Genomic DNA, 20,630 nt, shown 5'->3' on the forward strand with positions numbered 1-20,630 from the left:
GAGAATATAGTTTGCTGAAGACCCGTTCATACTTGTATTTTAGAAGTTGTTGAACCATTTGTATGAGAAAAATACAGACCATATTACATATAATTAATCAAAACAGAAAACAGGGAGGTTGTGTCCTTATTGTGTTATCCACTGGTGTGTAACTAAATCACGCCAAAATGACAGTTTAAAACAATATGCTCTCTTTCTTATTCTTAGGAGTTCGCTCCCCTCAGCATAGTGAGTCTCATTCAGAGGTTTTTATCTTCAGACAGTAGCAGGGTGCTGAAGTCATCTGATCCTCTGACGTGTGAAAGTGCAAGGTAGCTTTTTCACTTGGGGTGATCCACCCCAGTCCTGTCCCTGCCCCCACCGTAGATCAGCTGGTGCCCATCAGGCATCTCTCTTTCCATGTAGCCTCTCTACGAAGCTTCCTCACAGCAGGGGAGGTCTTGATAAAAATTTTAAAGAGATACTTGCTTCACCTGGAGTAAACATTCCAAAAGGCTAAGTCAGGAACTATCAGTGTCCTGGCGATCCGACCTTGGAAGTCACACAGCATCGTCTTACTCTTTGTCTCACGGTGCCAACCTGTATGTAGTGTAGGACATGACAGAAGACCACGGGAGAGAGTCTAATTTTATGCTTTGTTAAAAATTGTTCAAGTTCACATTTCAGACTTTTGGCTTAGGAAATTGTCTTAAGGCTAAGATTCATTTAAGTGTCAGCTTGCTTTACGCTTAACTTATAAGTGACAACTTTTGTATGCAACTGTTTCAAAGTGATTTTAGTGCTTTTAATACTCTATGTATCTGTGGCTAAAAACCATGTATGTGGTATCTCTAAATTTCATGTTATACAGAATGTACAGAGTTAGCAGCGTGTGAGTTTCATACATACACAGTAGCCAGTAGGTGCTGTTGCTCACCATAGAGCTATCTTGGCAGCCAGGTGTGACTAACGGAGAGGTGGTAAGAGCAGAGACGCCCATAGCCAACCCCAGCACTGGGCACAGCAGGCCTGAGCACAGTCCTGCCTCCCCGGGGTCCTAGGCCAGGTTAACAGAACAATGCAAGACAGCTCTGTGGGGGCATCCTGCGTGAGAATGAGGGACCGCTCATAGAGATTGTGGACTATGCACGGGTAACAGAAAAGGTTTTCTCATCCACATAGCTGCATCTAATTTTGCCCCTTTAAAAGAATGGCTGAAGGAAATGGTGCAGTCTTTCCATGTGGTGTTGGAACTTGTTAATGTTTCTTTAGATTCCTCAGCTACTGACTCCTGAAAGTTGCTTAGAACGGATAACGACCCTCAGCCTTCCTACTCGCTGTAAAAAGGTCCTGTTACATAATTCTGACCTTGGTGTTTTACACTGCTGTCAGGACAATCTGGCTGATGAGAACAGAAGTTAGAAACTGGTCAGGGAGGGCAGGGGCCCCAGAGCGACAGTCCGACAGTCCGAGAATGACCTTGCTGGAGGGCAGGAATGCAGGAGAGGGTTCTGGTTGCTGTTTCTTTGTTATCTCCTATGTGAGTTCCTCTCCTCGACACCGACACGGGATGGCTCTCCCAACTGGACTGGCCAGCTTATCCTCTCCCCACATGTAAACCCAGTCTCTGCCACAGTCCTTTCAATCCCAGACTAGTAAATCCAAGGCACCCAGGACCCCTCCTGCCATGAAGGGAGCTCTGTGCAAGCCCCTCCCTGACCCCGTCTTCCTCTTAAGCCTCCACCCATGAGTCTATGATAAACTTCTTCCTAAAACTCACTCACTTTGGGCCTTGAATTTTAATTCTTCCAGTTCAGGAGACAAGAATGGGAAAGCCACTGATCAAGGCAGCTTTGGTGGCCATTGAGTTTCCAGGGCCCTAGCTTCCCAAGCCAAGTTCACCAAGAACCAAACATCATTGCTACTTAAAACCTTGGTTATGTGGCTGCGCGCGGTGGTGGCGCACGCCTTTAATCCCAGCACTCGGGAGGCAGAGGCAGGCAGATCTCTGTGAGTTCGAGGCCAACCTGGGCTACAGAATGAGTTCCAGGACAGGCACAAAGCTACACAAAGAAACCCTGTCTCGGAAAACAAAAACAAAAACAAAAAACCTTGGTGTATGTGTATGTGTATGTGTATGTGTATGTGTATGTGTGTTTGCTCTGACAAAAGTAACCTGGTTGAATATATGAGATACATTTCTGTTAATCCATCTGTAATAATGATGCTGTTCTTGCTGTCATTCAGTTATGAATTCTCTTCAAGGGTTGACAGATTGCAAGGAAATGCAAACTGTGAGCTCGGCTGTCATCATCTGCACAAGATTGGGCCTTTGAAAGGCCTCCTGTCATGGAGTAGGAGGGACTCATGAAGCCCCGCCCTCCCTGAGTACTTATAGACAGCTAATAGTACCCAGGGAGGAGAGGCTTATGAGGCCCCTCCCCTCCCTGAGAATCTATGGGCAATGGTTGCTGGGGTAGGGAGATGCATTTTCTTCAGTGGTGTAGCCACCAGTGAGGTGCCCATGTTCCTATGAATGGTTTGTCACTCATGTTCCTGTAAGCAACCTTAATGAAACAGTGGGAGGCGACACACACACACAGACACACACAGAGAGACACACAGACACACACACAGACACACACACACACACACACACACACACACAGAGACACACAGACACACACACAAACACACATACAGACACACACACAGACACACACAGACACCCACACAGACACCCACACACAGACATACACACACACACAGACACACACACACACACACACACACACACACAGAGACACACAGACACACACACAAACACACATACAGACACACACACAGACACACACAGACACCCACACAGACACCCACACACAGACATACACACACACACACACACACACACACACACACACACACACACACGGGGACTATCTATTGGAAGAGGAGGAAATCATCAGGAGTGGAAAAAGGACAGAAGAGGATAATAGGGGGTGATGTCATCAAAATACATTGTTCATGAAAATATATGAAACTATTACCATCTATAAGCACAGGTTAATAAAATACATGTATGTGTGTTTTTATTTATGTGTGCTGTGAAATTTTACTCAGTTTTTACTCATGCTTTTACTCAGTTACAAGGTGGTAGTTCATGAAACCCCAAATTAAATTCACTGGTAAGGAATTTTCAAGGTTTGCTATCTTTTCTTTGAAGCAGAGTGGTTACATAGGTCCTCTCAAACTTGAAATCCTACTGTGTCGGCCTTCCTAGTGCAGGGGTTATAGGTAATGCTGCCACACCTAGCTCCTTAAACAAACAAACAAACAAACAAAACACCACATCTTAAGTGCTTGAGGATAGTAACATCTCAAAAATATCTACAATTTAAATTCTGTTTTGAATGTGGACTAAGTTCCCAATAGTCAGAATTAGATGGTCTTTTTGTTTGGCTTTGTTTGAGATGTGGTCTTCTGCAGCCCTGTCTAGCCTCGAACTCACAGATCTGCCCGCCTCTGCCTCCTAAATGCTGGGATTAAAGGTATGTGCCACCATGCCCCATTAGATCAGTGCCTTTTAACAAACAAGTAGCATTTACTAGTATTTAAATTTAAGCATCAACATGTCAAGACATGAGTATGTGATTATTTTTGTATTTGTATATAGCGTTTGCCTGATCGTTATCAGAAAAACTCTGGAAGTGACCGCTGGTATCCATGAATTCTATCCAGCTCGTCAGGGGCTGGAAGCTGTGAGGTCATGGTAGCTAGCTGTCTCCATGGCTTTCTGCTCACTTCAAAGCTATGAAGAAATACAGAGCCTTACTGATATGCTGCCTGGTCTATTCCTTTTGAAGCTTTAGAAAGATTTCTCCTACAGGAACGTTACAAAGATCCTTCCACTGGGGCTCTACTCAGATTTTGACTTCTTGATGGGGCATGGGCCTAGGTCAGCTTTGCTGATCTATAGGTTTTGACTTCTCTAAGCATTATTGTAATTTAAATTCCTTCAGATTATTTTATCTTCTGTGGGCAGGTGTTTGGCCTGTATATATGTCTGTGCACCATATACATGGTTTGGTACCCGGGAGATTGCATCAGATGCTCTGGAACTGGAGTCAGACGGTTGTGAGCCATCCTGTGGGTGTTGGGAACCTAATCTGGGTCCACCTCAAGGGCAGCAATTGCTCTGACCAGCAGAGCCAACTCTGTGAGCTCATAGCTTATTTTTTTATTACCACAAAATTAACTGAAAGAATTTACAGAGGAGATGCATATTAGGAGGGAAATAGTAGATTACTGACAACACTACCAACCAAGGTATGCCAGGTATTTGTGCTGTTTTCCATGTGTCCATTTTAATTACATATATTCTAAAGTGTTCTTAATCTGCTTAAACAACATAAAAAAATCTATTGCTAATGAGATGTTGAATTTGAAAGACAAATGTACACTCATATTTTTCTATAACAAATCTTAAAGTCATAGAAAGAAATAAGAAATATAATCAAAAATAATTTAAAAGAATCTGATTTTCTTTATTTTATGGGTGTTTTGCTTACATGCATGTCTGTGTATCATATGTATGCCTGGTGCCCAGGGGGGCCCAAAGTGGGTGTCAAACGCCCTGGACCTGGAGTTACAGACAGCTGTAAGCCACTGTTGTGGTCTGAGGCTCCGAATCAATCCGAGCAGACACAAGAGGTTACTGTGAGGCGAGATTTAATGCAGGGCAGCACAGAAGAAGCGGGGAAGGGAAGGGTCAGATCGATCAGGGCTGCAGAACAGACTAGGAGCTGAGCTGCAGCCCGAATGCCAGCACAAAAATCACAAACATTTGTTGCCAAGTTACAGTTACAATTTTCACCAATCAGGATTTGGAGATTAGGGACTTCCTTGAATGTTCTGTCATTGTCAACTGACACACAATGCAAGTCTTTCAGTCCAACCAATCAGATTCATTTGTTCCTTGTGTTGTTAGGAACAGCCATGATGTTTCTAGAGAACTCAAGATGCATAACGACTATTTCTATGGTTTAAGGAGGAGTAGGTTAGCCATTGGAAGGTTCTCAGCTCCCCTAGGGCTTGGAAACCTGAACTTTGTTTCACCCTACAGGTAAAATGGAGTCTGAAATCAAATTGGCAGTACTCAGGACAAGGTGTTTTTTTTGCCTGTTCCCAACACTACCACCTGGGAATTGAACCTGGGTCCTTTAGAAGAGCAGCCAGTGCTTTTTAACTGCTGAGTCATCTCTCCAGTCCCATAAAAGTAATTTTAAACAAACCCACATTTTGGAATATATCTTAAAGAAATATTCTCTCCACTTAATATCCTAAAGAGTAAGTTATGCAAAGATATTAAAGCAGTATTACTCATAACATAAAAGGAACTGGAAATTTTTTTTTTTTTTTTGAGACAGTGTCGTATTATGTAGCCTTGGCTGGCCTGGAGCTCTCTGTGTAGACTAGGCTGGCCTTGCACTCACAAAGGTGTGCCTGCCTCTGCCTCTCAAGTTCTGGGATTAAAAGCATGTGCCACCATGGCCAGCTGAAAAATGTATTTTCTTAAAGCTTTATGTTAGACTGCTACATATTGTACTATGGAGTACATAGGCATTACTAATTTTCTCTGGGTGTGTGTGGTGGTACATGCTTTTAATCCTAGCACTCCAGAAGAGTTAAAGACCAGCCTGGTCTATATAGCATGGTCCCGAACAGCAAGGGCTACACAGTGAGACCAGCTTAAAGAAGAAAAAAAGCCCCTGAATTATGTTGATGGAAAGATGTTCTTGAAATAACGTCAACTATAAAATATTTGTTTTGTACAGACACACATTTGTATCATTGTGGGAGTCCAGCTCCCACCTTTCAAAGGGTTCTTAGGTGGAGGAGAGAGGGATAAGAAAATACCAGATAGAAAGAGAGACCTAGATGACAAGACAACAAGAAAGACAGAAACACAGGATAGCTTCAGGAGGGCCTGGGTCAATACCCAACAGCCTTGTCCTATATTGAAAAGGGCTTTTTATAATATGTCAAGGGAAGAGGCAAAGATCAAAGCACACCGTATAGCAAAGTGTAGACCTTTCCAAACACCTGGTAACCACGCCCGTGGTCAAATCATTTCATTATGCAGCCCTGCTGGTAAAGCAAGCTCAGACTCTCTGACCTTGAGCAAGGCCTTAACAGAGAGCCTCTGTGGGCCCCCACATATCATTTTATTGCTTTATAAATGTTTCATATTCTGTCTTTGTCTTAGTCAACTTTCTGTTGCTGTGAAGAGACACCATGACCACCACTCTTATAAAGGAAAGCATTTAATTGGTGGTCAACTACAGTTCAGAGGTTTAGTCCATTATCAGTATTGTGGGAAACAAGGCACACGCAAGCAGACGTGGTGCTGGAGAGGGAGCTGAGAGTTCTACATCTAGCAGGTAGCAGGAAGAGAGAGACTACTGGACTGGCTTGGGCTTTTGAAAGCTCACAGCCCAACCTAGTGACACACTTCCTGTGATTAGGCCACACCTATTCCAACAAGGCCACACCTCCTAATAGTGCCACTCCCTGGTGACCAAGTATTCAAATATATGAGCCTATGGGGGCCATTCTTATTCAAACCACCACAGTCTTTAAACAAAATTTAATTCAAACAGTTTATACACATATGCACATATATATCTTGAAATATATAAATATGCATTCACAAATAAATTTTAAGTAGTATCGACTGATTTTTATGTTTATTGAATTATTTAATTTCAAAAAAAGCAGAATTTCATACAAAGGTCATTTATCAATAAGCATTATTCACACAGACTCTGTACTGTCAAAATGGTATCTGCTGAGAAAGGGCCAAGTGAGTGTCTTTAGTGTAGAAAGTCACAGAGCCTTTAACCCACTAATGTGCACGATGGCTCTCTAGAGTGATGATCCTACCTATTATATGCCCAAAGTCTACTGTTTTTATCATGCTTTACACTTACTTCACACATGGAGGACTGGTGTACATTTATCTTCTCCCACCAAACAACAGTTGGCAGACAGTCTGTCTTCTGCATTGTTCAAGGGTGCCCGCCATCCAGGACACACGGCAGGAACTCAGCAAACATGTTCTTAGTGAATGAGTTTCCAGAGAGCTCCAGGTGCTTAAAGCTTCCTTAGGCATTATCATTTCAAAGTTATTCAATTGTATAATAACTTCAAAGCAGAAATTATGTTAACACCTCTGGGCCACTAGAGATTTGCTTAATGAATTATTGCTGTGCTTCAGTAGGGATGAGTTACTTCAGGGAACTGGGGATGTTTCTCAGTGAGTGCCTCATGACCTGGAAAAGGCTTGCGAAATTAGCTTTACATACTTTGAAACTGTAACCAGAACACACTGGTAAAAATGACCACTGGCTCATGAAATGGACCAGACGGGAGCTGTGCTCTGTAGCTGCAATGGCCATCTTTGGAGTACATTTGGCAACTCGGCATTTTCCACCCACCGAGGATGTTTGCTTATTTTAATAGTTCAAGTATGAAAAACAGATATTCCTTCTGGAAACTGCACGTTGTTGACTCATTCATTCACTGGGAGGTAAATGATCTCACATATTACTTCATTTTTTTACATAAGCAGAGCCCATGTGTAAACAGCTTTTAAAAATATTGTAAATGTGTAGTTTACCTATGTTTTCTATGATAACTTATGGTTTATACTACTAAGAAAAAATCGGACTAACCTTTGCTAGACATTATATAATGCTTTTGTTTATGTGACAGAAAAGCTATATCTTCTCATCAAATCCTAAAGACACAACAATTTTTCCCAATGGTACCCCAGAAGTGTTAGAAATAAATACCCTGCTGTTTTCATATTTGACAGTAGTTGAAGTGAAATAACACTGATATAAAACATAAGGATTTTTTTCCCAGTTACCAAAATGGAAAGTATTTTACCAGCTGTCGATGCCTCCACACCCTGACACTTCACTAAGAGCTGAGTTTATGCCTAAACTCTAAACCTTAACCCTGTTTGGGGGTGGGGAAGAAACAGTTTTCACGAGGATCAAACAAAGGATGTGTTTCCTAAGTCGTTCTTGCAGAGGTTAATCTGTGTATGGTTTTCAAAGGGGAAAGTGCAGTGCCCCGGGATCGATCCAAGACCCTCTTCTGGTTTCGTTCTGTTTTGCCTAGTTAATAAACCACCAAGGAAGATAATTTTTAAACCTAATTTGCCGAAATGAGAAGCAACTAACCTCTGGGGGAGAAAAAAAAAAGCCCCAATTTGAGAATTTTTGATAAATTCACTTTATATTAAAAAATAAATATCTGCACTAATACTTTTGACCGAAAGGGTAAAAGAAACCTACCTACTTGGTAACCAAAAGGATGGGGAAAAAATTACAGACAGCCAGAACCCAAGGTGCCCTTACACAGCTCAGCGAACCCTGGATGCTCCAAGGCCACTGCAGAGTCTGGAAGTAAGCAGCTCTCCGCAGGCACGCAGGTCTCCTGACTCGCGGCTTTAACCTTCCAGTCCCCACCGAGCTGGGCGCGCACGGGCGACAGTGAAGGTCAGGGTCCACAGACGAATCCCCGCAGGCCACCGCTGCGAACGAACGGCCTCCCGTCGCGGGGAGTTTTAAAACGCGGTTCCTGAAAGGGCATTTCTGATCCTTCTCTTTCAAGGACATAATCGAGCCCGAAGAAAAAGCGCAGTTTCTTCGAGGTTTGTGTGGAACAGAGTAGCTCTGGAGAAAGGGGGTGGGAAGGGAGGAGGGCACTAATCAAAGCCAAGTCCGGAGCGGCGTGGCGGGCGTCTCGGAGGTGGTGGAGTGTAGACGCGGGCTGGATTCCCCCGGGGCTGCTTCCACGGGGGTCTCCGCAGGAGCGCGCGCAGGCGTGGGGGGGGGGGACGGCGGCCCCGGGTGGTCCCCGCCCCTCCCCGCGCCCCGCGCCCCCCGCGCGTCACCGCCAGCCCTGCCCCGGCGCGCCTCCCCCTGCTCCTCCTCCCCGGCGCGGTCCGGCTGGGGGGCGGGAGCATCGCGGGCGGGAGGAGCGCTCCTAGGCCCGGGAGCTCGGCGGGCCCTGGGCGCGTGGGAGCCACGGCGCGGCGCTGCGAGGCCCGGAGAGGAGGGCGCGGAGGTGAGCGAGCTGGGGGAGAGCCCGGGGGTGGCGGAGTGCGGGGTCGCCGGGCTGCGGGCGCCGGGTGCCGCATCCTTTCTCTGGGACTCGGCGGGCGCCGAGCTGCCAGGTGGGAGGGGTGCGGAAGGGCGTCCGTCGCAACCCATTCCGCCCCCCTGTCCCCTTGGTCCTCCGGGAGCCCCGGGGAAGTCCCCAGGTCGGGCCCAGCAGAAAGGAGGCCAGGAGAGACCTTGTCCCAGGTAGGACGTGCCCGAAAGGCAAAGGACCCGCAGGCTACTTTTACCAGTCACTTTGGATTGATGCAGCGCTTTTCCCGGTTAGGAAGCGCTGCTTGGCAAACAGGTAAATAATGCCAGCAGTGGCTTTGCTTATTACCCGCTACTGCGATCCTGGTGTGTTCAGGCCATTTTGCGTTAGAAGTAATTGGTCTGTTCTTTTAGTGTCCTTAATTATCTCCGTGTCCCGTGTTCAGCCTCGACTGAAACTTGTTGAAAATTATGTCCTAAAAATCTTGCTCTTAAAATAACATAGGGAGATAAAGAGATTTTTTTTTTTTGGACGGGAGGCTTCCATTTATTGTCTCCACTATCCTGTAGAGCCGGATTGGTGTGAGCTTTTCAATCTTCTGGCAGGTAGTTTTTCTATTTCTTTTCTTTTTCTTTTCTTTTTTTAAACATAGAACTTACGCCAGGCCACGTTTAGTTATTGCTCCATCACTCGGGCGAACTAGAACCCAGACTCCTGCCCCCACCTCACTCTCCTGTCTTGATTAGCCTCCAGTCCCAGTTAACTGCCCCACTGCTTGCAGCCTCCTCGTCCCCAATCTACCCCCCCCCATCTTTTTTTATTGTTTATTTGGTTGATTTTTTTTTCTTTATTTGGCACTGCACTTTCTCCTCACAAGCAAGATAACCTATTTGGAGAGAAAAAAATATGCATCCTAGATATTTAGCAACATCAGAGCAGCTACCAGGCTGCCTGGAGAGGTGTGAGTGAGGTAGTGGTGGCCTCGCTGCTGCAGTTTCTGACGCTCAGCTAGTCCATCAGTTGGGGGAGGGAAAGGAGACAGTTTCAGTAACGACAAGTTTAGCTAATTGTGAAAGATGAAAATGAGAAGCTCCGTCCAAATTACTTTCATTGTCCTGGTACCATGGAAAATGCACTTCTACTGAATGAGCATAATTGTATTTTAATACTGGAACACAACACAGATGAAGGCAGAATTTTAAAATGATTATAAATGATAGAGAAAAATGAGAATAAAGAGGCAGCAAAAGCTGAAAAGGCGAGGCCGGCGAGAAAAGGTGCAGGAAAAGGTGCAGGCCGAATATCAGGAATCGCGCGCGGTTACTCCCTGCTCAGCTTATAACCGTGATTCTGAGGGAGCCAAGACACTGACACATCACTTAATCTTTTGGGGCCCACAGATCCTGACTATCAGAAAGAGAGATCTGGCCTAGAGACTCATTACATTTTCTTTGGCCTTGGCATTTATAAAAAATGCACTTAGTAACGAAGAATATTTATTACATACTTAGTATGTGCCAGGCAGTGTGGTGATAGGATGGACAGAATGTGTGTGTGTGTGTGTGTGTGTGTGTGTGTGTGTGTGTGTGTTGGAGAGAGTAAGCATATGGTAAAAAAGCAAAATAAACAATTGTTTAAAATAACTCCCCAGGAACTTAAGGGCTGAAAGAGGTTGGGGGTGGGTGGGCTGGAGTGAATCATTCCAGTAAGGAGACAGAGTTCCCAGGATGGAAAAGTGATTCAGTCTTTTCTACTTCTAGAAAAGGATTCTGGGGCTGGGCAGTAGGAAATAAGGGTTACATGGGATACGGCTGGAGAGGTGAGCAGAGGCTGTCATATCTAGGGCCTTTTAGGTCACAGCCAGAAAGGTGGCTGTGATTCTAAGTAAAAGAAGCCACTAGTTTTTAAGGAAGAGAAACATTTGCGATGGTGGAGAATGGTTGTGTAAAGGGCAGAGATAAAGATGAAGCTAGGCTGACCATTTAGAAGGTGTTTGCAAGCTGGGCATAGTGACATGTGCTTAAAGTACCAGATACTGAGGCAGGAGGATCACTTGAGCCCAGGAATTTGTGACCAGCCTGGGCAGCATGGGGAGACAATGTCTCAAAGATGCGGGGGGGGGGGGGGGGGGGGGGGGGGGGGGGGGGGGGGATAAAGCTTGCAGTGAGAAAGGATAAACAGCTGGGTGTGCTGATGTCAGTGAAGAAGGCTTAAGAACTATTTTAAAGAGGCTGTGTTGGTGGCACCTACCTTTAATCTCAGCAGAGGCAGGCAGACCTCTATGAGGCAAGTTCCAGACCAGCCAGGGCAATACTGTGAAACCAAGAAATATTTTGAAGAACAGGAGTTTATATCAAGGCTGAAGGAAAGCAAAGAATATCAATTGGCCCCCAGAGTTCTCATTTGAGCAACTGGTGGGAAATGGTCCCAATTTACTGAGATGAAGAAACGTAGACTAGCAGAAGCAGGTCTGTTGCAGAAAAAGAGTTGATCCTTGAACCTGTTTGAGATGTCATGAGAAAGGCCACAACTATATGCCCTTTGGAGGCAAAAAAAAGATGGTCTCCAGGACAGTGTGGGTAGACTGGCCTTTGGTGAGTGAAGGTGGCCATCATGAATGTATGATTGGGTCAAAGAACTTGGTTGTCTGATTTTTCTTTAGCATTCTGCACCAAGCTGAGTGCAGATACAGAGAAAATGGGTAGCTGGGTTCTTCCAGAGTTTTACCAAGTGTATATGGTGGTAAGAGTGGAGGATCTTTTCAAGGGAATAACTCTCAATATAGACAGCGTTTAGAGAGAAACCACAATGAAATAGAATTTGAGGTTCACAGAGAAAAGTAATTTTGCCTTCTAGACATAGCAGTGTGAGCATTTAAATTAAGGTTATCAGAAAGGTACTAGATAGTGCTCAGAAATACCAGAAAGTAAATGGCAGGTGGAGGCAGAGACTCATTGCCTTTGATGAGTAACTCAAGGAAACAAGAGACCCTGAGGCTAAGAGGTTTATTCATCTCCACCCGGCATAGTGGTGCACTTGCTGGGAGGTGGTGGTGCACGCCTTTGATCCCAGCATCTGAGAGGAGGCAGAGGCAGGCAGATCTCTGAGTCTAGGCCAGCCTGGTCTGTAGAGTGAGTTCCAGGACAGCCAGGGGTACACAGGGAACCCTGTCTCAAAGAACAAAAACTAAAGCAAAATAACAACAACAACAACAACAACAACTTTATCTCCTGGAATGGCAAAGTCTTGGAGGATTGGCAGCTGCTGGGGTACCAAGATCAACCTCTCCAGTGAAAAGGGGTAATCCAGAAGTCAGTGGAGAGTGGTGATGTTAGGAGAAGCTGTCAGGAGTTGCCAGTCACCCTAGAGGACTGGGGTATTTGCAGGATAATCTAATGGGGGTCGGATATGAGCTTGTGAAGAATACAGTACCCCACCTCCTGGCCTTGGAGGATTTCATTTTCTTGATAACAATCATCAGATTGTGAAAGTCATGAGAATCTCTGAGGATAGTTCTTTCTGAATTGCAGTCATCCAATAATTAATGTCCCAGACATTTTCATGCAAAATAAATTAGGCTCTGTTTTTCAAAATTAACTTAGCACAACTGCTACCATTCCTCCGGAGGAATGTCAAGGAATCTTCAACTGAAAAACCTTAGGGGCTGTCTCAGTCACTGTTCTATTGTGAAGAGACACCGTGACCAACCGACTCTACAAAAGAAAGCATTTATTGGGGGCTTGCTTACAGTTTCATAGGTTTGTCCATTATTACCATGGTGGGGAACATGAGAGCACATAGGCAGACATGGTGTTGGAGAATTAGCTGAGAGTTCTATATCCTGATCCTTAGGCAGAGAGTGACTGGGCCTGGCCTGCACTTTGGAAACCTCAAAGCTCACCCCCAGTGGCACACTCCCTCCAACAAGGTCACACTGACATGAGCCTCTGGTGGCTATTACTCAAACTATCACAGGGCTGTGTAGCTTACTGTACTTTCATTGTCTTACAGTGTTAATACTCCCATCAGTATTAAATGCATAGGTCAACTTAAATACCCTAAGGACCTTGAGATCTCAAGGAGCCTATATGCTACTTGAAATGCTTTTAACTGGAACTCCTGTAGTTGGTGTTAAATAAAAGGTGATGATGTAACATTTTATGTTGCTTCAAGACTTACAAAGAAGAGAATTTTAGCATTTGGAAAAGATCATAGGCGCCACGTACAATTGCTTTCTACTTAACAAATAGAATAGAAGCAGACTGAGAATCAAGATGGACTCAGAGCCCACACCAGTTGATTTACCTCAACAGCACAAAATTAAAACTTGCTATAAATGCAATAATTTTATCAAGTGCTTAATCTGTGTTACCTTCAAATAACATTAAATCAAAATTTAGGGATGATCAAGAATATTCCAGCTGAAGTGGCTCTTGGGCCAGCATCATGGCGGGCCAGCATCATGGCCGTCACCTGGGAGCTTATGAGAAAGACAGAAATCAGGGTCACCCAGACCTGACACTCTCTGGATATACTTCAGCAAAATCCCCATCCCTGTGCTCACATTTGCGCTAAAGTTTGCCAAGCTCTGTACTTATGACTGGGTTTGCTCAGGCAAGGATCCCTGGAGCCCAGAGAACCAAGGAAAACAGCACTCCCTCATGGGAGAGTATGAAGAGTTAATATCATCAGAACACTTGGAATTTTGAATGTTATGAAACAGGAACTCGGTTTCACATCCTGTGGAGTGTGATGACACATTTTAAGGACTAGCATTGCTCTTCCCAGAAAGTGCAGGGAGGATATTACAAATTAATAAGTGGGGTTTCTGATATTGCTTCTAAGTAGGGAAGGGGAATGGACTGCATGCATATTCTTCACCTTTTCTTATTAAGGGCAGCTATTCTCTGGGTGGTTATTTTTCACTGTTGGAAACAGCAACATGAAAATAGACATAAATATCAGCTAAATGGACTGTCTCTGAACAGCACACTAAGGATTAGATTGAATCCTGACATTTAGAGATGGTTTTTGATCCTGGATACCTGTTATTCACAACTAATGATCTCCTATAAAATTTCAGATGCCCAGGCTCAACCCTAAGCCAATTAAGTAAACATCAGGATTGTTATATAGTAACAAATGACCAGGTATTTTAAATCTCTCCAGGTCATTCAATGGAGCTAGAATTGAAAACAACTGTCTTTTGAGATCCTTGTGAGAGGAAGCAGTTCTGAGACTAGTTCTGCCTTTCCACTCTCCACCCCCCAGTAAGACCCCCCCATGCATTGTGCAACCAAGCTGGAGAGAGAGAGAGAGAGAGAGAGAGAGAGAGAGAGAGAGAGAGAGAAGAAGAAGAAGAAGAAGAAGAAGAAGAAGAAGAAGAAGAAGAAGAAGAAAAAGGGAGGGAGGGAGGGAGGGAGGAAGGACGGATGGATATATTTACTGGTCAGTGGCTTTTTCAGACATTGAGGGATGCAGAATTTTTTTAAGGGGAGTTTGTAATTAGAGTGAGTGATATTAGCTTTTGATAAAAATGGGTGCATAATATACTTTTCCTGAAAGCCCTTAATTTGTATATTTAAAATGAACAAATTCTTTGTGTAAATCACAACTCAATCAAGTTGTATTTTTAAGTTCTGTGTATGCTGCAGTATTCATAATTTCATTGATTGGATAACCAGGAAACCAGTGCCCATTGCATGTCACTGGCGAGTCAGCACCTGGTTGAGTCCTTGGGGACAGATGAGTCGGTATGTGGATCCCTGATGTTGGATTGATTCCTAAACTGATATCACCCACCAAGAATACCTGAAGTTCATAGCTGAGGAACCAATAAGAAGATGTTTTAACTTACTGAAAAGGATCTAAGGGTTGAGGAGATGGCTGAGGTGGTAAAGTGTTTGCTGAGGACCTGAGTTCCATCCCAGCACCCGTGTAGAAAGCCTGTAATCCTAGCACTAGGAGACTGAGACAGGAGGTTGGAGCTGAGGGACCTTATCTCAAAAAATAAATTGGAAATTGATTGAGATAGACACCCAGCATTGACCTTTAACCTCCACATGCACAGGCACATGCATGCATGTGCACCTACCCACAGGTGCCCACACACATGCATACACACCTAAAATTATTATCTGAAATCTTTGAGGAAAAAAATGTTTGAGCTAAATTTATGGAGTTAGATTTAACCAGAAATCCTTTTTGTTGAAAATGTTCCTAAAATTAATGGATTCACTGTCCCACCCATTCTTAGAGCCAGGCTGGTCTTGAACTCATTGCACAGCTGTGGATGACTTTGATCTTTTTTTTGAGACAGGGCCTTACTATGTAGTCCTAACTGGCCTGGAACTCCCTATGTAGAGCAGGCTGGCTTTGAACTCACAGGGACGAGCCTGCTTCTGCCTTCTGAGTTTTGGGGTTTAAAGTTGTCTATCAGGGCCTGGCACTTGACCTTTCTGACTCCACCTACCAAGCACTAGGATTACTGTTGTGTGCCAGTCTGCCCAGCTTCTGTCCTAGTAATTGCAATTCAATGAACATAAAATTTTGTTTTAGTGACTCAGTATGTAGAAATGCCATGAGATCTACATAGTTAGGTATTAAATACATATTGAACATGTTATTGTATACATCTTGAGCCTTGGAAGTCTGAAATAGCCCCGAGAAAACCACTGCATTAGGAAATTGCATGCTTATTTCAAGAGGAGCCATAGCCTTGCCTTTGGGATTTTCTGAAGGGTTTGAAAATGTTCAAAATCCCTAAACAAAACAAAACAAAACACTTTTATACCTATAGAAATCTGTTACTGCCCTACAATAAGCAGTTGGGTTCTACTTGTTTATTTAAATGTCAAGGGAATTTAGGGACTGTGTTAGCACAAGCTGAAGTTGTAATGGTTAAAGTCATCATTGAGTTAGAGAAAATTGGTTTGGGATATTTGACATTCCATTTCTGGAATGTGCTCCTGCCTTTTGAGTATGACTAAGCAGATAACTGTGGGTTGGGGGTGGGGAGTGGGGGGCTGACTCCAGGGTGCCTTCCCTCTGGAGAAAGGCATTTTCTCCTAACAACTACTGGGGCCTTTCCTCGTGGAGCCGCCTACTGGCTATGAAAATTATGGCCCTGTAAAGCTTGGTAGTTTCACAAACCAATAAAAAGGGGGGGGGGGCACAAGATTACCAACTCGGACCACTGTTATCACTGTGCTTTCCTGAAAGAAGGACATTTGCTTTACAGAGTAGGAAAGATACACTCTTCAGTGTAAAAGGATGATCCTTCAAGTGGGGTAACTAAACAGTGCCTTGCTTTCCCCATGTGTTTCTAGTTGGTATTCAGGAGTCAGAGCACCTTTCAGGCAAGGCTGTGGAAAGCCAGATTCACTGTGAGACATTCCGAGTTTTAAGTTAGATTGCATTCATGGCACACTGTTGTCAAAATGATGAAGTAGTTACACATGAATTAGGGAGCAGTTAGTAAACACAAATTTATTATCTTTCACACATATAACATGGGGGGAGGTCTGGAGCGATGGCTCAGCGGTTAAGAGCACTGGCTGTTCTTCCAGAAATATCAATTTATTATCTTTTACATATATAACATGGGGGGGTTGGAGAGATGGCTCAGTGGTTAAGAGCACTGTTCTTCTAGAGGTACCTGGGTTTAATTCCCAGCCCCCACATGGTATCTTACAACCGGCTATAACTTAGTCCCATGGGATCCAATGCCTTCTTCTTCTGGTGTGCAGACATTCATGTAGACAAAATACCCATATACACAAAATAAATAAATCTTAAAAAAAAAACAGCGCGCGCGCGCACACACACACACACACACACACACACACACGCATGCACGCACGCACACACACTGTTGAAGGAAGGGAATGTACACATGCAGTGGTCTCTCCTATCTATGGTATGCTCTGACTCTACAGTTTGTTTTTTTTTTTTTTTTTTTTTTTTTTGGTTTTTCGAGACAGGGTTTCTCTGTGTAGCTTTGCGCCTCTCCTGGAACTCACTTGGTAGTCCAGGCTGGCCTCGAACTCACGGAGATCCGCCTGGCTCTGCCTCCCGAGTGCTGGGATTAAAGGCGTGCGCCACCACCGCCCGGCCAGTTTGGTTTTTTTATTCTAAGCTGATGAATTTTTTATTATACTTTTTATTATAAGTACATCCTGTCTCTCCCTAATGAGCCTGAATTTCTGAATGTAAGCACTGTGTCTTCCCAGGCTTTCTATCTCTTATGTGCCGAGCACACAGGGGCCCGGATACATTCATGTTGGGTCACCGCAGGGCAGCTGTGCCATGAGACTGTAATTGCTTCATTCCTTGTCAACTGAAATGTGTACTGTAAAGTTTATAGAACTTTTTTTCCCCCTTAACTAGATAAATGTGGAGATGTCATTAATAACCATGTGTTCACTTCTTAGACACGAAGGAAATGATCCAGAATACTAGATGAACAAATTATAAATGGATGAAGTTTTGCACCACTGTCTCAGCATCAGATAGTATCCATTGCTTGTGGGAGATGGCCTACTCTTAGGTCAGAAATGGGGGACTCCAATGGGATATGAACACACTCTTTGGCCCTTTCTTTTTCCTCCCCTCTAAAAGCAAAACATACCTCCAAGGTGGTTACAGATTCCCTACAAGACACGTGGCACCCCTCACCTGAGGTTTTCCAAACGTTTCTTAGAAAACACTCATATTTCGTTTTATGGTATTAATAAACTCAGGTCGTTTGGTATGAGTTAGCCCAAGCTGAGATAATTAGTTAAAGTTAGCATTGGTTTTAGACACACACAGATGACATTTGGAGATGGGAATCAGTTGTTAGTTTCCCTGTAGATTTATTCTGCAGCTTCAGAACGAGCAGAGGTTAGAAGACTCTTTTTTTTTTAAAAAAAAAAAAAAAGATGGTTCTCATTATGTAGCCCAGGCTCCCTCACAGAGCTCCCTCTGCCTCCAGAGTGCTGGGATTAAAAGCCCCATGGGAAGTTGAATCCTTGCTGTCAAATTACTTAGTTATCTGAGCTTATGCTTCATTTATATGAGAGGTAATATATATTCTCTACCCACCTGAGGATTTAACCAAGTAATATTATGCATGAAAATATTCTATGAAATAACACACAAAAGTCTGGCATATGGTTTTAACAATAAACATTTCCTATCTTGGATCCATGAAAGGTCTCTTTGGGGCTGGCAAGATGGTATAATGGGTAAAAGTCTTTGCTGTGCAAGCCTGATGATCTGAGTTCGATCCCTTGAGCCCACAGTGTAAAGAGAAAGCTACTGTCTCCTCAAATTTGCCCCCTGACCTCCACACACATGCATCCTTACCAATGCACACAATAGGTAATAAAATAAAATCAATCTCTCTCTCCTCTCTCTCTGTCTCTCTCTCTCTGTCTCTCTCTCTCTCTCTCTCTCTCTCTCTCTCTCTCTCTCTCTCTCTCTCTCTCTCTCTCTCTCTCACACACACACACACACACACCCCTTAATCCGACAGTGAAAGAAACTCATTATTTATTAGGTTAGTTTTATTCTGTTAGGGTCCAGTTAGAACATGCCATTACGAATACTATGTGAATAAGGTCCAAACATGTTAACACAAGGGTTGCCCATTAATAGATATAAAATTTGTGGCTTAATGAGAGGCCACTGGTGATGTTTTTAGGTTCTAAGGTATTTATGTACTTCTTCACACTCTGATTTAGAGAGATCTGAACTTGTTCTATTTTTTAAAAAAGCAGGTAAGTGACAATTTCTTTGTGTTTTATTTTTAACTTGAGAAGGCCTCCTCATGATGATGATGATGCTGGAAGATTTTGCAGTTCTTACATGAGAGCTGCTGTGGTATATATTGAACAGCTCGGGGTTGATGGGGATCCCTGGCTTTCTCAGTGGGTCTCCTAACACTTTTTATCCTTAGGTAATGCGTATATGAGGGGAAGGCAAGTTGGTAATTTCGCCCTTAATTGAGAAATGGAATGAGTTCTGGTTTCATTGCTTATGGTTCCTTTAGTTGCTGATTCCCTGGATGGTCCAGGAATGTGAGGCTGGCTTTGTACTACCTGGCTGCCTAGGACTGTCTGAGAGCATAATTACACTTCCTAACCTGAAAGGCCTGAAGTGAGACGGGTAATAGATGTAAAGTCGGTGAGTTTTCTCCAGTCATCTAAGTTAGACATTAAACTCACTAAGCCATGCTGAAGAGCAGTGAAAGAGCCAAAGAACATCCCAGATAGGCACATGACTCCTCCACCCTGTCCCTGTCGCCACTTCCCAGCTAACAGCAGCAGCTGCCGGGACAACAGACCTTTCTGAAATCCCTCACACCCGTCCAATAACACATGCCTTCCCTGGCGTTCTAATCCTGCCTTTGCTTGTTCTCATGCAGCACTGGACAAATTAATGGTCTTGTTTTCTGTCTCATCTGCAGATGCCCATTGTAATAGCACCTACAGCATTATCGGGGCAGTTCTCTGGATTTGGTTAACATGTAAAATATCAGACAGAGATGAAACCTGTACTATATAAAATTTAAGCAATATTAATATTAGTATTTTTCTTCTACAATTTAGTTTATGGATCTATTCAGAGTCATTGAATATGACCTATTGCTAGGATAGAGAGTTGAATTTTCCTAACTCCAAAACTTTTATTTAGTAAAAAACAAAAAACTGGAAAAAAGCCCACATGTTTTGAAACATTCTACTAGCGCCTGTAAAATCCATTAACTTCTAAAATGATCTGCATTTGGTGTTAACGTGAATGAAATTGCGCAGTGGGGACAGAATGTATTAGTATTTTTCATTCAGAGCCAGCAGTGACTCTGATGCAGTCTGACTTGTGTGAGTGAGCAAGTTATTACAAATATAAACATTAGTCACTTAAATAAAAGGTAACTTGACAGTTCCCCTCCCCACCGCCAGGTCATCATGGTCTTCCTAGCCAATGGATGGAAGAGAGAACATAAGTAGACACATTATGTATTTGAGACCATAAACATGACTAAACCCTTTTACATAGGGAAGCTATGTTATGGAATATGGGGTGAATGGTAGGTGTCTGTGGTATTTAATTAATCCTTTGCTAGGTTTTTGCTGTTTGGTTTTTCTCTTTTCCTTTTTCTTTTTCTTATTTTATTTTATTGGAGACAGGGTCTCACTATATAGCCCTGGTTGGCCTTGGAACTCACTCCATAGACCCGGCTGGCCTCATACTCACAGAGATCCACCTGCCTCTGCCTCCTGAGTGCTGAGGTTAAGGTGTGTGCCACCATGCCCGGCTCTTCACTAGATTTGGATGCCTGTTGTTCAAGTCATGGCATTAATTTTATTGTTGGCTGTTTTATCTTAGTTGCCTTTAAAAATCTGTAGTTAATCAGGTATATCGGATAACTCAGACTCAACCCCTAAATGACTGTTCAGTTTTGGTTGCATTGCATGGAAATTTGTTTTTATGGATCTTTTTAA

At 43.6% G+C, this 20,630-nt stretch overlaps 1 protein-coding gene across 6 annotated transcripts in view; it reads left to right on the plus strand.

The window, feature by feature from the left end:
* Positions 1-4,599: 4,599 nt before the first annotated feature.
* Steap2 (STEAP2 metalloreductase) overlaps positions 4,600-20,630 on the plus strand; it is a 30,925-nt gene continuing 14,894 nt past the window's right edge. The window contains exons 1-2 of one of the 6 annotated variants that reach the window (XM_052721991.1): positions 4,604-8,701; positions 19,178-19,311. The gene's annotated coding sequence lies outside the window, so the exon portion shown is untranslated. Of the gene's footprint in view, positions 8,702-8,960; positions 9,118-9,181; positions 9,460-19,177; positions 19,312-20,630 lie in introns of those variants that run through there. The other 5 variants (XM_052721992.1, XM_052721994.1, XM_052721989.1 and 2 more) reach the window with 5 other exon arrangements.

This window comes from Peromyscus californicus, unplaced genomic scaffold (genome assembly GCF_007827085.1).
Source record: "Peromyscus californicus insignis strain IS unplaced genomic scaffold, ASM782708v3 Scaffold_6__1_contigs__length_162567912, whole genome shotgun sequence".
NCBI lineage: Eukaryota > Metazoa > Chordata > Mammalia > Rodentia > Cricetidae > Peromyscus > Peromyscus californicus.